At 40.2% G+C, this 15,567-nt stretch overlaps 2 long non-coding RNA genes across 3 annotated transcripts in view; both read left to right on the forward strand.

The window, feature by feature from the left end:
- The window catches only part of LOC133273736 (uncharacterized), a 589,959-nt gene that overhangs the window by 464,576 nt on the left and 109,816 nt on the right, over positions 1-15,567 (forward strand). The gene's annotated exons all lie outside the window — the stretch shown is intronic.
- The window catches only part of LOC133273980 (uncharacterized), a 42,963-nt gene that overhangs the window by 20,743 nt on the left and 6,653 nt on the right, over positions 1-15,567 (forward strand). The window contains exons 2-3 of one of the 2 annotated variants that reach the window (XR_009744977.1): positions 5,128-5,206; positions 14,290-14,452. This is a non-coding gene — a long non-coding RNA (uncharacterized LOC133273980). The remainder of the gene's footprint in view (positions 1-5,127; positions 5,207-14,289; positions 14,453-15,567) is intronic. The other variant, XR_009744976.1, reaches the window with a different exon arrangement.

Here is a 15,567-nt window from a genome sequence, read left to right on the forward strand (position 1 = left end):
TACAAGGCACAGCATACCGGCAACACTGCTCAGACATGGGCCAAGTGAAGGCCAGGGCTTAAATTCAGTTCCCAGGGCAGTGGGGAGAGTTTGCATGGACAAGAGGCTCAGATGGGGCTGATCAGAGCCATTAGAGTCTTGGGTGTTGTAAGGACCCCGAGAGCTGTGCATCAGTCCTGGCTGCATCATGGGTGGAGGACTGAAAGGAGCATACTCCTAATCCAGAAAGTCAAGGAGCCATAAGCCTGAGGTCTCATAATTCATGCCTTTTCAGCAAATTAACATCTTAACACTATTTTAAAGCTGTCTGTGCAAAACCCCTGACTTTCTGTTGGATGGCTTTGTTGTGCCAGATTTAACAAATGGAGTAGTCTAAGAAAGGAATGCAGTATTTGAAGGATGGAAAGATTCTTTGTTTTCTACTATTGACTGTGATTTTCATGTACAGCTCACTCTGGCCTAGGTTATAGCCTGCCACTGAAACAACAGCACAGAGCAAACCACTGTTCCTTGTAGGCATGCACCCTAGTTGTGCGATATGTGGTAGTGGCTTGTTTGCCTGTATCAGAACTGGATTTTTCAAATGCCACTCTGAAAAGAGCATGTGTGTGCATATACAGCATCCACTGTACAACAACTATTTGTTGATGAAGTATTTGGTATGGAACATAAAAATCAGACTTGGCTGTGACCCTTTTTATCTGTTTAGTTTCATGATTCAAAGAAAACCGGTAGTTGGGAAAGAAATGAGAATACTGTACAATGTACTGCATTGATTTTTCTTGTTAAGGTTTTAATAACCAAGGTTTCTTCCTTCCTAAAATATTTCAGCTCTTTGAAAACTTCACTTGAAGCATGCTGTGTGTCCCTTGGTTATCACAGTGGAATTTGCTGCCATTTGTAGCCAGAACTGTCTTTGCTCACTGTTTGGAATAGTGGTGTGAACACCAGCTGCTTTAGAGGTAGCTGCTCTTAGTAGTGTTAAATAGGATACGCTGTGGCACAGGAATTAGCTTAGAAAATTTGATTCCTTTTAAAATTGATTAATTCCCTGTTGGCTACACTTCAGGGAAAGAGGATTTACCCACTTTTGTCTTCAACTAATACTGTTTACACTACTGAGTTCGCATCCTATCATGTTCTGCCAGTCTTACTAATCCTTCTATATGAACTGTATGCTGAGCAGGCAATGGGGGTGCTAGGTATCTGTTGGGTGCTAGGTTTTATAGATTCTACCTCCTGCTACAACTTTAGTCCTTGCAACTATAATTGCTGTGTTACCAAGTATCTGAATACAAATGTTGTACTGCACCATTTTGGCTATTCTCCCTTGGGCAACTACAGTCTTACATCATTTGAAACCAACCAGAAAATCTCGACTGAAATATTGCACTTCTAACTAATTTATTTTTGTGGTTCATTTTGCCAAGTAAAATTGAGGTAGTTTTTCTCTTGTTCTGCCTTTGTAAAGCTTTGGATCTTATTGTATCTTTTACTCTAGTTAAAGATCTAACACTAACTTTGAGCTAATAAGGAAATGCTATAATGGACCTTAAAAGACTTTGTGTAGGGATTACGATGGCATCACTGTTATCAATAACCTTTTGCAATGAAACTGGATACTCAGGACTATGCGCTTTAGAGTAAACTGTATGGAGTGTAACTGTCTTAATGCCTGAAACTGTCTCCTCTAGCATTTTACTTGCAAAGGAGGTAACAAGGTTGTAAGATGCTGTTGGACTAAGCATTAAAACTGTCAAGAGACTGACTGGCAGGGAAGGCACACTTTAACTTCTTGGATGCAACAAGAAATATCCTGTGCTTCTAAGTCAGTGACCTTATATTTCAGGTATTGACTTTTAGAAGGGGAATTGGCTTTTGACAGCTTGCTTTCATCTAAGCAGGATGATTTGGGCTGTAGCAAAGCAAGGCTTCTTTCAAAGTGACTATTCAGAATGCTGTCTAAGAAGCCTGAAATGCCTTTGTGTAGCAATGAAAGCATTGTCCAGAGCAGCAATGCCTTGGCTCTGCCTTTGAGGAGAGTTATAGAGAAGGGATAGCATCTGAAATGCTATTTTTTCAGATTTAGTAGGCAGGTGAGTATTCCTGGCAAGAATTTTCCTAAAGAACTAAGCACAATGCAAGGAAGGATGCAGGACAGATTGCTCAGGCAGTAGGTTCCTGTTCGGTTTTAAATATTTATGGAGCAATAGCTCAAAGAAACCTCAGTTAAGAGCAGAATTGCACAATCGTAGATATTCATGCATGCTCTGAATTAAAAATATCAAATGCTTGGGTTCATAGCCTGGATATTGTGTATTTGAAGTGTTTAATTATCCCACATGACATGTTGAGAATGTGTCTGTTCACTCAAAGGGAGCTTTTTACTTCTGGCATCCTTGAAAGGATAAGATTTTGGGTGTAAAAGCATTGTGAAGTGGCACAATGCTCTCTTTCCAAACCTACAAACTGGCTCCAATAGTGACTGAAAACTGTGAATCTCTTGTTCTTTATTTGGAGGAATGGGTTATGTTTCTCTATTTTAATATAATCACTTTCTGACTCTTTATTATTATGTTTTAAATAATAATGTGAAAATCTTACAGTTTCAAAGTGAAATATTTCAAATGTTAGGAAACAAGAACTCACGTTCTACATGAAAGCTTGATTTAGCGTGAGTGGTTATACATTAATACATAGATGTCGTTATGCATGTTGTCAAACAGGTTTTAGTGACAAACACAGATTTTAGTCAAATTTGTCTTATTTAGGAGATGGAAAATAAGGGAACTAAAAAGCAGAGGAACAGAAAGGAATATGCAGATGGAAAAGAAATGGAAAAATAGAGGTGATCGTAAAGGGTATTTGTTTTTCTATGGAATAATACTGAATAGAAATATGTTAAAAGTTAGTGGGAAGTTTCATTAGTATAGGAAAGTTTAATTCTTGTTTCTCCTAGATTCTCAGTGAGATAGGAGAACACAGACACTTTCTGCTGCAAATTGCAACTTGCAACTTCCCTAATTAGTATCAGGTAGAACAAACATTGCCCTCTGGATTGCATCCCTACTCTGAGGAAGAGAGCATTTCAGCAGAGATCATTATCAAAACCAAGTTAATTCTTGGTTAACTAACAATGTACCTCTCCTCAGCTTTGATAACAAGCCCCTAAGAGCTGAGGAGTTTGCTGTGTGTGCAAAGTGTCCAGTCTACAAGGAGAATGAAGAGAAACCCTCTGCCCACCATTAACCTTATTTTAAATGAGATTACAAATACACTGAGCAGCTGCTCCAGCTTTACTTGTGCATGTTATAGTATATGATGTTTGTTTGCCAAATCATAACTCCTGTTGATGACAACAGTAATAGTACTTGTTAAAGCACAAACCCCACCTTCTGTATCACTGTGGCAAGGGGACTACATAGAACATGCTTTTTATTAAAGTCATAATAGATCTTCACATAGATTAAGCCAAGCAAGCATCCTTGGCACAAGGAATAGTACAAAAGCATCGTGGGTTAGAAGCTTGGGGGAAGCAGACCATCTGTAAGTATTCCAATCAAAGATGGGACACTAAAAGTAAAACCTAAATATTGTTTTATAAAAGTGGGTTAGAGAGTCTCGATACACAACAACAGCACATACCTAATGGTTTATTTCGTTCAAATTTTGTGTTGTGCAAGCCTGTTGCACATTAGTTGAAGACTGGCTTGGTGGGATTGTACCCAATATATTTTTATTACCACTCAGAGATAAGGAAATATATATATATTTTAAAATAACCTTTGAATGGCCCATATAATCTAAAATACCTGAAGGGACCAACTGTGACCCTGTTAGCAGCACCGAGCGTGTTTAACTGCGCATGCACTCCTTTAAAGCTGCATCTCCTGTAGTGGCTATGTAAGTTTGGGGAGTATTAGCAGTTGCAGCTCAGGTGCTGGAGTGCTTATGGCAGCATTGTGTTCAGAGTGTTTTGAAGTGCTCAACTATTTTCCAAGCATCTTTTGTGGGTTTTGTAGTTCCCACTTCGATGTATGATATGAGAACTAGACTGTTACCAATGCTCCAGCTAACTTAAGGTTACTTAAGATCTTACTCTTCTGTTTATCCTTGTGTGCTTACATTCATACCCTGTAGTCAATATTATTATGTCATGGACCCTACTTCCACTACCCAAGAAATGGTCTGTTCTATTGGAAATAAGCTACTGACTAGATTAATCAGTCTGAACAAAGGAAAGAGATTTAAGCAGGCCTGTCAATTATAAAACAATAAAACATGACAAACTAGAATATTCTTTTTCCCAAGGAAAAGACATGACAAAAAAATCGGTTTTCTAACTGGTTTTGTCTCTCTTCATTTTATGTTTTCTTGGAGTATTACAGAAGTGGTCAGATAACACTGAAAAATCCACCTGCTATTGCAACAAGTAAGGGTTTTGCCAGCAGATTTTGGGAGGTAAATTCAACGCCTCCTTCAGTGGATGAGAGTCTGCCACCTAGTGACCACCTTCAGCAGCTCCATCGCACTTGAGCATGCAGAAGCCTTGGAAAATCAGTCAAGAACTGAGATTTGCAGGGATTTGGTGTGGCTTCCGCTTGAGGAAATTTTGATGCATTGATATGTGATGCCTCCTCCTGCTACACTTTGGTTAATACACGAGCCGATTTTTTTAATTACTGTTTGAAAAACTTGGAGGTACATGAAAAGATCTGGGTGTGCTACAGCTCTACTTAGGTAAGACACATCTCTACTTTAAAAAACAACACCACGAAACTCATTTAACCTCAGAAGCATATTCTCCATTGCAAGTCCGATTGAGAATAATGCTATTGTTTATGCTGCTGTTCTTCAAGGTTTGTAGCATTTGATCTTGGCAGTCACAATTGTATGGTAACTCATAGATGATTAGCCTTGTACAGTAAGCATCAATGGCACACTGCTCACAGAGGCTGTGTGCAGCCTCTGAACAACATGGTAATAAAGATTTTTACTGATTCTTACTGGATTTTGTAGACTACAGAAAACTCTGTTACCAGGGAAATTATTCTTGGTAGAAATCCCAGGCAAAATATTGAGTAGTATTGTAACAGAGAAATAATTGGCTGTCTTTTTTTGTTATAGAATAGGGAAACTTGCAACAATGGAAATAAGCAAGGCAGGACTTGAGTTCAGCATCAACATGATGAGTCCAAGGCACCAGGTATAATATTGTCACACCTAATGAATAAATCGGTGGGTGTTCATAAAGTCTTTTATCTTAAAGTCAGATCTGAGTGATCTGAGTACCATCTTCTTTATGGCACCAACAACAGCAAATAATGGTAATAGTGAAATGGTCTTAAAGTAAGCAACCTTGAGTCTCTAAACTTTCCAGAACAGAACATAATCCTATAGCGAAAGTATGGGAACTTGAACTGGCATCACGTACTTGCTTATACTGATCGCTATATCAGACGGTGTGTTCAGGATAAGTTCTTCTACCTGGAGTTTTGCAGGATGAAGTTACAGTATGCAAACTTACACAGTCGCCCGCATGCCCCTTAGGTCCGTGATGATAAAGGAGCCTTTATGTCTCAACCAAGTAGGAAGACTAGCCTCATTGTAAAGAGCTGTCTCTCTCTTTTCACCTTCCACAAAGGGAAGATACATAGCAAAAACATCACATCATGTTGATTACTGATGTGCACTCTGAAGCTGTGGTGGCACTTCATACCTCCTTTCACTATTTCTAGATGGTTGAGATTAAAGTGTTCTGAATGAGCACTTTCTTTGGTTCCAGTGAAGCTATTCCGGTACGTTAATTTCCCATTTGCTGGACACTTCAAAGAGTTCAGCATGACTTCAGAGTACTGAAGACATACTTCAAGCTGCTGCAGAATTAACTTAGGAGTTATAAAAGCAGTAGATGCATGACTATGCTTTTAATCCATGAAAAAGGAGATGTGGAACTGGTACTTTAACAAGCTGACAGCAGCAAATTAAAATTTAATGTGGCTATGATGAGATGACAGTTACTGTTTGTAAGTAATTGGGATCACCTTTCTCCAGCCCTGTTCAGTACTATTTGTGCAATCTTACATCGCTGAGAACATAATCCTGCAATTGAGTGAAAACAGACAGCAAAGTACTTCCCTCATGGATTGATCCTAAAATGGGCTTCAGATTTCTTCCTTTTCTCACATGTGACAGAAATTAAAGTTCCAGCAGATCCTGTGTTCATTGCCTGTTGCAGACAGGCAAGGAACAGAGCAGTTGGATAGGCTACCTCAGGAACCTCTGTGTGATGTAAGTAGAAAGGTTGGAGTCCATTCCTGTTTATGATCTACCCAACCTCCCACGAGAGACCAGAGGACTCCTCATATATCATGAAGAACCCTGAAGGAGGCACAATTCCTTCCAGTAGCAGCCAGAAGGCATTGGCAACAGAAGTGCAATGAAAAGGATAAAACTGCTTCAAGCCACCTCCAGTGCTGCATTTGTGAAGTTGCCAGGGATCTTCATAAGTAGACTCATAGATTGCAGGCAGAACAGCTTCATTCTTTAACTGTGCTATAAACATATGTCAGCATGTGTGGGACTTAATAGGTGTGTTTCAGGTATGGAACAGAGGAGATTGCATATAGCAAAGAGGTTCAGATGAAGTGAGTAACACTGCTAACTCCAAACACTAAAATGTCCTAAGTAGATCTTCATTCATTAGTTCTTAGATACAGAACCAATTTTCAAGTTTCTAAAATAATGATTTACCTTTGGAAACTGGGGGTCTGTGTAAGGTATAAAAGATAAGATGTATGGAGTTGTTACAGGGGGTTGACGCAAGCCAACAGCTAAGCAGCACATAGCTCTTGTTCTCCCCACAGAGCAGGGCAGGAGAGAGAATAAGAAGAGGAATAGGAAGAAAAACTCATGAAGGAAAAATGAAGTAAAACAAACCAACTGATGTCAAGGCAACCACTTAGCACCTTCCACAAGTAGACAGATGCCCAGTTGGTTTCTGAGCAGTGGCTACCTATACAGAATCCCCTTCCCTTGGTTTTTATTGCTGAGCATAATGTGACATGGTATGGAATATTTCTTTGATCACTTGGGGTCAACTGGCTGTGTCCCCTCCAAGCTTCTTGCCTATGCAAGCCTACTCACTGCAGGGGGCAGAGTGGGAGAAAGAGAAAGCCTTGACACAGTTCAAACACTGTTCAGCAGTAGCTAAAGCGTTGGTGTGTTATCAACACTGGGTTAGCCCCAAATCCAAAGCACAGCGCCATATGGGCTGCTATGATGAAAGTTAACTTCATCACAGCCAGATCCAGTAGGGGTGGCCATATTGAGAGGGCAAGTGGATATGAAAGGGGGGAATGCAGGCAATGTGAACAGAAAATGTGGCCTGAAAGCAAAGGAGAGGCTAAAAATATTTTCTAGAATAAAAAATAATTGAGATGATCTGACAAAAAGAATGTTGGAAAGACTGAAAGGATATTGTAAGAAAGGTTTATACTGTGTAAAAATACTTGGAAAACCAGCAAGTAAAGAAAGAAGGAAAGGTAAGGAATCACTATTCGGGGCGGGGGGGGGAACAAGTTACAGAAACACCAGTCTTATATGGTGTTCTTTACGTTAATGCATTTCTTACATATGTACAAAAAAACATAGTGAAGAGTTCCTGACAAGTAGTGAATCCAGTACTACAAGGAGCATTGGAATTACAATGCAAAATCCTTTTTGTACTCAGGAGGACGCAGAGAAAAGAGAAAATACAGCTGAAGTGACTACACTGCTGTCTCCACCATAGATAATGATATAGTTTCCTAAGCTGCCCCTCAGCATTGGTCTTAGATGGTTTCATGAGCATCTCTGCTTTAGAGGAATAAGGAAGCATAGTACACGATGCAGCTCCTCCATGATCACAGAGTCTATGGTGCACTGGTTGGTACTAGCTAGGAGTCTGGCATCCATAGGTGTTCTAATCAATCTGCACCTGGATGAGAGAGGAAGCCAGGCTTTGGGAACTTAGTGGAGGTCAGTATCAGCTTAGGAATGTGAAAGTCATGAAAGAAAGTTTATTTTCAGTATTAGCTGTGATCACTTAAATATTAAACTAGGCACCAGGGGCAACAAGTGTAGACTGCCAGTAGATCTGAAGGACAGCAGGAGGCTCTGGCAGATCAGGTACTGATGAATAGTTGATGCTTCTCTCTTCTAAACATAGTTTAACTTCACTTGGAAAAGTATGTCTGACTGCAGTTTGATTCCCAGTAAGTTCTTGTCAAGCACTGCTATTCCAATTTGCTTTGGAAAGCCTCTTCCTATGTGTGATCCCTGCCCCATCCACTAAGCCTTCAGGCTTTCTATCCCTGACAAACAGCCTAGATACAGCTGCCACCAAAACATAGCTTGACTAATAACTTGTTTATACAGAGTTGTCTGATGCACCTGTAAAGCTGGTCTAAAAGTCTTGAGTAAACCCCTTCTTTGTAGCACATCTTGTTTCTGTCGGAGTTTCACTTAGAAAATAGAAAGAAATTCTGTGTTCAACAGAAGCTGGTATGTAAAATCTTCTGATTTTTGCAGAACAAGTGGTGACAGCCGGAACATAATGCAGCTCTCAGTGTTCAAAGGATCTGCACCACAATTAATTACTTACTGAGCTGTTCACTTTGCATGAAAATCTTGTCTCAGTAATTGAACACATCACTGGGGCTGCTGCTGAATGTATCTGGTAATGCCTGCTCTGTAAAACAGAGTCTGTCACTCTTTTGGATACGATTTAGTGCAGGGTTTTTTCTGCCATTTTCTGCTTTTCTCAGCATGGGAGCCCCATGTTTTGCACCCTGTGGTTTTAATTCAAAAGCTTTATTTTCTTAAGCAGCTTCGTTGCCTTTCTGAATAATTCTCTTCCAGGGTCCAGAGAGAGATTTTGCATAGTTACCAATCTGGGGCCTAATCTGCTCTTTACTTTCAGAGTGGAAAACATACTACATAAATAATAAAAGGGTACTTACATTTGCGTAGTGCTTTTCATCCCAAAGGATCCTTTTTCATGTTACTGGATGCCAGACTGTGGCTTGATCCAGGGAAAGATGTGTTATCAAAGACATCTGTCTTGCGAAAAACCCATCTGGATCATTAGGATAAATCATAATGCTCAACCTTGAACTCCTCTTTTTGACAAACTCTCACAATGCCTGGAAGAGTACTTTAACTAACATAAAGAATATATAGTTATAGGCACATATATATACACACACATGTATATATACATATATATAGAATATATAATATAGAGAGTTCTAGTATGTTGGCATGCTCTGGAACTGCTACCACAGGAAAACACTCAGGGATGGGGGAATGATGTAGGCTTGACCAATTGCTCTGGTGGGAGCACTTCAGGACACATCTGGAAGCAGAATTCTACTGTTTAGGGAACTTTAAGGCTAAGCAAGGAGGTAGCTGGATAGTTCAGATGCCTCTGATCTTGGGCAGCGGCTCCCTGTGGGTATTTTGGATTGTAGCTTTGAATTTAGGAGCCTTACTTCTGTTCAAGTCTTGCCCGAGGCATTGAAGTCCTTAGTTGGAGCTAGCCCCAGAACCCCAGCTGGTACACATCAGGAGAGATCAGTTATACTCAGAAGTGTCATAACACATGATCCTAGTTGCTGCAGGCAGAAATGATTTCTGTTGAATAATTGCTGTTGAAATGAGCTGCTCTAGAGCAAGCAGATGAAGAAGATGCCTAATAACATAAAACAGTATTGTGGGCAGCATTTGGATCTGGGATTCGTTTCTAAGAGTACTCAAAAAAGCTTAAATCTGACAAAACATGGTGGCTAGTTTATTTCCTTGATTTTTTTTAAGTTTATATCATCACAGTTTCTAAGAACTTGTACAGGTTCCAGTGTTAACAAATAATTTTTACCCATAATATCTCTCTTGCTCATGCCCCTTACCTTGTCATTTTATTCTTACCTTTATATTCATAGAATCATAGAATGGTTTGAGTTGGAAAGGACCTTGAGATCAAGTTCCAACCACTGCTTCTTCGGGCAACCTGTGCCAGTGCCTCACCACCCTCACAGTAAAGAACTTCTTCCTTATATCCAACCTAAACTTCCCCTGTTTCAGTTTAAACCCATCACCCTTTGTCCTATTCCTAGAGTCCCTAACAAAAAGTACCTCTCTGGCATCCCTGTATCACTGTAGCAAAGTATCAGAATAGATCAAATGGAACAGAGCAGTAGCATCAAGAGAGATTCTCTGGGCCTCTTGCACTTCCTAGCCCTACTAAAAAAAAAGCCAATGTAAGGCAGACGTAGGTACTTCTGATGCACTTGCTCTGAGAATTCACTTATCCTGGGCTGATCACCAAGCACTTCCACCAGCAGGAAAGTTTATAGAGAAATTAAAGTGATTTGAATTCAGTTTTATTCCTCTTTCTAGAATAATCAAGTGACTTCATATCTTACAGAGTTAATCCAAACTTGTTAGTCCTTTAAGAAGCCCTTCTTGGATGGCAGCCCAGGATAGTACTGTTTCCCAGGGCCAAGAAATAAAGCTTGAATAATTCACGGTGTGAAAAATAGAAAAAAATGAGAATGTTCACATACTGCACTATAAATGCAAAAAAATATCATCAGGCTTTCAGCCAAATGCCATGGTAGGCTGAAATTGCTTATGCCACACATGCGTAATAATTCCTGTTAATGCTAAATGGAACTGTTGTTACTGATCATATTTAGTTTGGAAGAGATCAGCAGCGAGTAGCTGGCCTCTAAAGAACCACCTAGAGCTTGGTCTTAGGATCCCTTTCTTTGTCAGGGGTTCAAATGGCAGTTAAAGCTTATCAGGTGGGATTTTTCATGTGTGTGATTTTTCTTTCCTCACTGGAAAATGCGCTTCATTTAAAAAGTTAATTTCCTTTTATCAAGTTCTTCTCTTAGAACTCATGTGGTTTATATCCACGGTTAAATATTTGTTAGCTCAGGGTAATTTAATAGCCTGTTACTAGAAATCAGTGGCTGGGTTAATTACATGGAAGATGAGGGCCACAGGTTCAAATCTTTGGTAGTAATTGATGCAACTTTTATTCCATGCAGCTGCTGTAACTGCCCCATTCTCTGTAACCTTGTTTTTCTGCCAGCTTTAGCTGAGAAAATTTGTTTTTTTAGCTCATTCTGCTGGTGGTGATTCCTTCTATCAATAGGAAATTCTTCTGAACCTTTATCCTTTATTATTGCAGCACTGGATCCTAACCTTGGATTGCAATGGGTAGGTGTTCTGTGCCCAGTAGAAGTGGAATAGAGCAGGCGTTCCATCTGCAACATTTGTGTGAAACTGGAATAACAGAAATGGAACAAATGTGCTTGAACGAAGTACAATGGCATGTGTTTAGGGACCAGTGACTGGATTTACTGTTAACTGTGGCTTGGAGGATGACAGATGAGGAGGAAAGCTTTAGTTCAGCCTTTTCATGCTTTCTACATGCTCTGTGAGAATTTCTACAGCCCAGGTCTCCATATCCCAAACTCCTTGCACCCTAAGCTGTAGAAAACAGAACAATGAACTCACCTGGCTGAATCTTACCCCAAATCCTTGCCCCCAGGTGGAGCTTCTTGTGAACCTGACTTGTGCCACCCCAACACCATGGCATTCCTTGCACTCCCAGGCTCTTTTCTCACTATCAGGTCCTGCACCTCACTGTCTCAACAGCATAACCCCAGTGGAGTTGCCTCTTTGCCTGCAGTCTGGCCCCATGGCAGCTTTTACATCATCATCAAGTGTGTCTTCCTTCCTACGAAGATGGTTCTAGTCTTGTTATAGTGCTGATACGCCACATTATCCATTTACACCTTGTCATGTCATCCCACAAGGTGAGAAGAAATGGGAATGGGAACAAATCACACACCTAACCAGTCAGACAATTGCTGCTGCTGTACGCACAGCTGGAATGCCATTTTTAATACCACTTGTCTTTTGTTCTTTTATGTCCATGACTCAGTCTGAAGGCTGTGCTATTCATGTGACTGCTGGAAGCTTCAGTAAGAAATGGTAGGGGAAGGAAAGAGAAAGAGGAAGGAATTGCGATGGCTTTTCTCTTCTTTCTTCCATATTGACAGCCTCAGTTTGTTGGAAAATGGCTACAAGGCTGCTGGGGAGGAGGAAGATTTGATTTTTCTTATGTATTTGGTGTAGTATTTCCAGCAGAGGTAGGAAAGAAGTGCAACAAAGGACTAGTTGGACAGTCAGGGGAAGATAACATGCTCTACAAGAGGCTGTTAATGGTATGTATACATTGTGCAATGCAGCACTGTGCAGAGCCCTGAGTAGCTATGGTAAAACTAGTTCTAAATTGAAAGTAATACAATGGTGTCAGCATTTTCTTGCAGCTAACTTAGCTGTGCTGAGTGGCAGCATTAATTAGCACAAAACCACTGCTGTGCTAATGGAAATATGCAGGCCTAAGCAAGTATGGGTGAGCTGATCTAGGTGAATGCAGTGCTATGCTTCAGGCTAGCCCTATTGCATAGATCAGATCCTGAAAAGAGCTTGGGTTGCTTAGCCTACCTGATACTGTAAGGAGAATTGTTTACTGTTCACAAATAGATGGGGATGCATTAGAAAAGGAGAGCGATTAAGTGAGCTGAAGGCCAGGTTTGGCTTTTAGTGCACTTAACACAATAACAAATTGGGAAGGAATTGTTTTGTTTGGTGACATTGGTGTTTCTTTTAGTATAAATATAAGAATTCTAAGGGGGGGGGACACACACCTCATAGTGAAATGACAGAACACCTCAATAATGTCAGTGACTGTGTTCACTTGAAAGGTGCCTAATGAAGCCTAAACCACCTATGTCAGTTGCTCTAATAGGGGTCTGGATCTTGCTTTATCAAAGGTTTTGTTTCAGTTCTCCTCTCTTCCCCACCTTTAAGGATTTTTTTTTTTTTTTTTTTTAGTTCATCTAGTTCAAAACATATCTTTCCTAAAAGGAACTGAAGGCAGATTTTTGATATGATGGCGGCTGTATGCAAAAAGCATCCAATCTGAAACAGCAGTTCTGAAATATGAAAGCACTGGTTCTCTATTTGTCTCTTTTGAAAGTAATGCTAATTAAAATTAAAACATGAACATTTAATGGCTAATTATCAAAGAGATTAATGGGAAAAAATATTGTGTGTGAAACCCAGACAGAAGATTGCTGCAGGGAGGAAAATGAAAAGGGTAAAAAGTCAGGGAGAAGGGAAAGGGGGGAAGGAGAAAGCATAGGACTGTTACTGGTCCTAAAGGCTAACTCTGATTTTCACTATGATCCTGAATTCTGTAGTAAGGCACTTAAAACATTAGAAATAAAGTGGACTTTCACTGTTAAACATTAGAACAAATGAAATTACACAGTTCTGCATGAAGCAGCTACCTTTAGGTAGCCTGTTGAAGTCTGTTGGCCTATTTTTGTACCAGACCATCAGGAAATAAACCTTTGAAATTCAGGCTTCTCTACTGGCTGAGTTTGACACTGAGGGTGGGCATCCTCAGCTCTGCTTGAAAACCTGAATTTTGTTGCTCCTTTCCATATAGGTTTCCAGTGATGGCAAATAGCAAAGGTCTGGCATTTCACTTGATCTGAAGTCTTTAATTACAGTCAGACATGAGGCTGCAAGGTGCCTTCAACCACCCAAGGTCATAAATGCCCACAAGAAGTACAGCCTATAGAAGTGCTGTGCACTGTGGGTACGTGAGCAGATCTCATTTGTTGGTACTGACTATCAAAAATAAAACAGTTCACTTGGTTACAACCCATACCAAAAAGCTTTTATGCATTGTAGCATTTAATGTGTGGCTGTAAATTAAGTTGAAGATGGGACAGTGATAATCCATGAGAGATTAAATTTTCCACAGGCTACCATGACCCCATTTCAATGCAGATCTAATTCAGTTTTCAGCATTTTGTGTAATGATAAGACTGTGTAAACGCAGATTTGGTTGTTATCTGCACATTATTTGAGAGAGGCCAGAGACCAGAAAAGAGATATCCCAGTGTGAGAGTTTTTTTTCTTTTTAATAACATAATTCTTACATTCCTGGGTATTGAATCCCTGTTTTGAAAAGAAAAGCAGCCACATAACTAAACAGTTGTCTTTTCGTAACAAAATGTAGCTGTAAAGGAGCTAAGTTATGCACTTGATCTCTCTTACGCAAAAGTAGCAGCTGGAATTATGCTTTCTTCAAAACAGGGACAGTGATATTTCAGAAACAGTGTTATTTTCACCTTTTTGTCTCTTTCCCCCTTTGTCAAGAAAACAGGCAAAGCAAGATTAGACCTAAAGAAATGTGCAAGGATGGTTTTGATGGCAGCATGCTTGAAAAAGAAACAGAACCAGAGAGAAAGATTGAGACTTCATGTCTCGTTTGCATACTTCTCTGCCACAGGCAAGTTTGGGTTTTTTCTCACAAACAGTGGTAGGTCTTTACCAATACTTTGGTGACAATAACTACGAAAATCAAAGTGAAAGTGATGTTGTGGCACTAAAGACAGTTCTTTTCTGAAGGGTTATGGGTTGCATTGGTAGGATCCTGGTCAATAAGCAGGCAACAGTGACTTGAAAGTTGCACATTTCACCTATGAGAGAAACAGATGGCATATGAGCACTGCGTTTCCCTGTTGAATATGGACCATGGGTGGTCTTGTTAAAACTCCGTCCCTGTGAGTCTGTGTCCTGGGTTCAGCAGCAGCAGTCATTTTTTTTCTCTTTCTTAGTAGCTGGTGCAGCGTTGTGTTTTTGACTTTCGGCTTGGGAACAGTGCTGATAACACCGATGTTTTTAGTTACTGCTCAAATGTTTAGTCTGAACAAGGACTTTATGAGTTTTATGCTCTGCCAGGGAGGAGGGGAAGCCAGGAGGAAGCAGAGACAGGACACCTGACCCAAACTAGCCAAAGAGGTATTCCATAACACAGCACGTCATGCCCAGGAGGTAGAAGTGGGGGCAGTTACCCGGAAGGGCTAGTTCACTGCTTGGTTGGGCTGGGTATCGATTGGCGGGTGGTATTGTATTCTCTTCCCCTGTTATTTCCCTTACCATTATTATTATTGGTGGTAGCAGTAGTGATCTGTGTTATACCTTAGTTACTAAACTGTTCTTATCTCAACTCGTGGGAGTTACATTCTTTTGATTCTCCTCCCCATCCCTCCAGGAGCGCAGGGGAGGAAAGAGGGGGGAGTGAGTGAATGAGCTGCACAGCTGGACTTAAACCACGACAGCCTGGCATCCCTCCTTTGTAGGTGGGAAAATTATTAGGTTTGTTTAAATTCAGTCATTGGAAAATTAACATGCAGAATCTAGGAGGTTTTTTTTTGTATTACAGTCCCAGGAGAGTATAAAATAAATATGATAAATTATTTCCAAGTGAATGAAAGAAAATATAAAGTCTGATCTCAAACTTTCTGGATTACAGAATGGACAGCGATAGACAGAATGGTTCTCCATTCAAATGCCTTCTGCTTTCATTCAAACCCCAGAAAAATTAGGAACACCTCCTGCTTCAACTAATGCTGGAGTAATTCAACTAAATGG

The sequence above is a fragment of the Pezoporus flaviventris genome, unplaced genomic scaffold (genome assembly GCF_033815535.1).
Source record: "Pezoporus flaviventris isolate CSIRO_AGI_PZ_B2104156 unplaced genomic scaffold, CSIRO_AGI_Pfla_v1 ptg000035l, whole genome shotgun sequence".
Taxonomy (NCBI): Eukaryota; Metazoa; Chordata; class Aves; order Psittaciformes; family Psittacidae; genus Pezoporus; species Pezoporus flaviventris.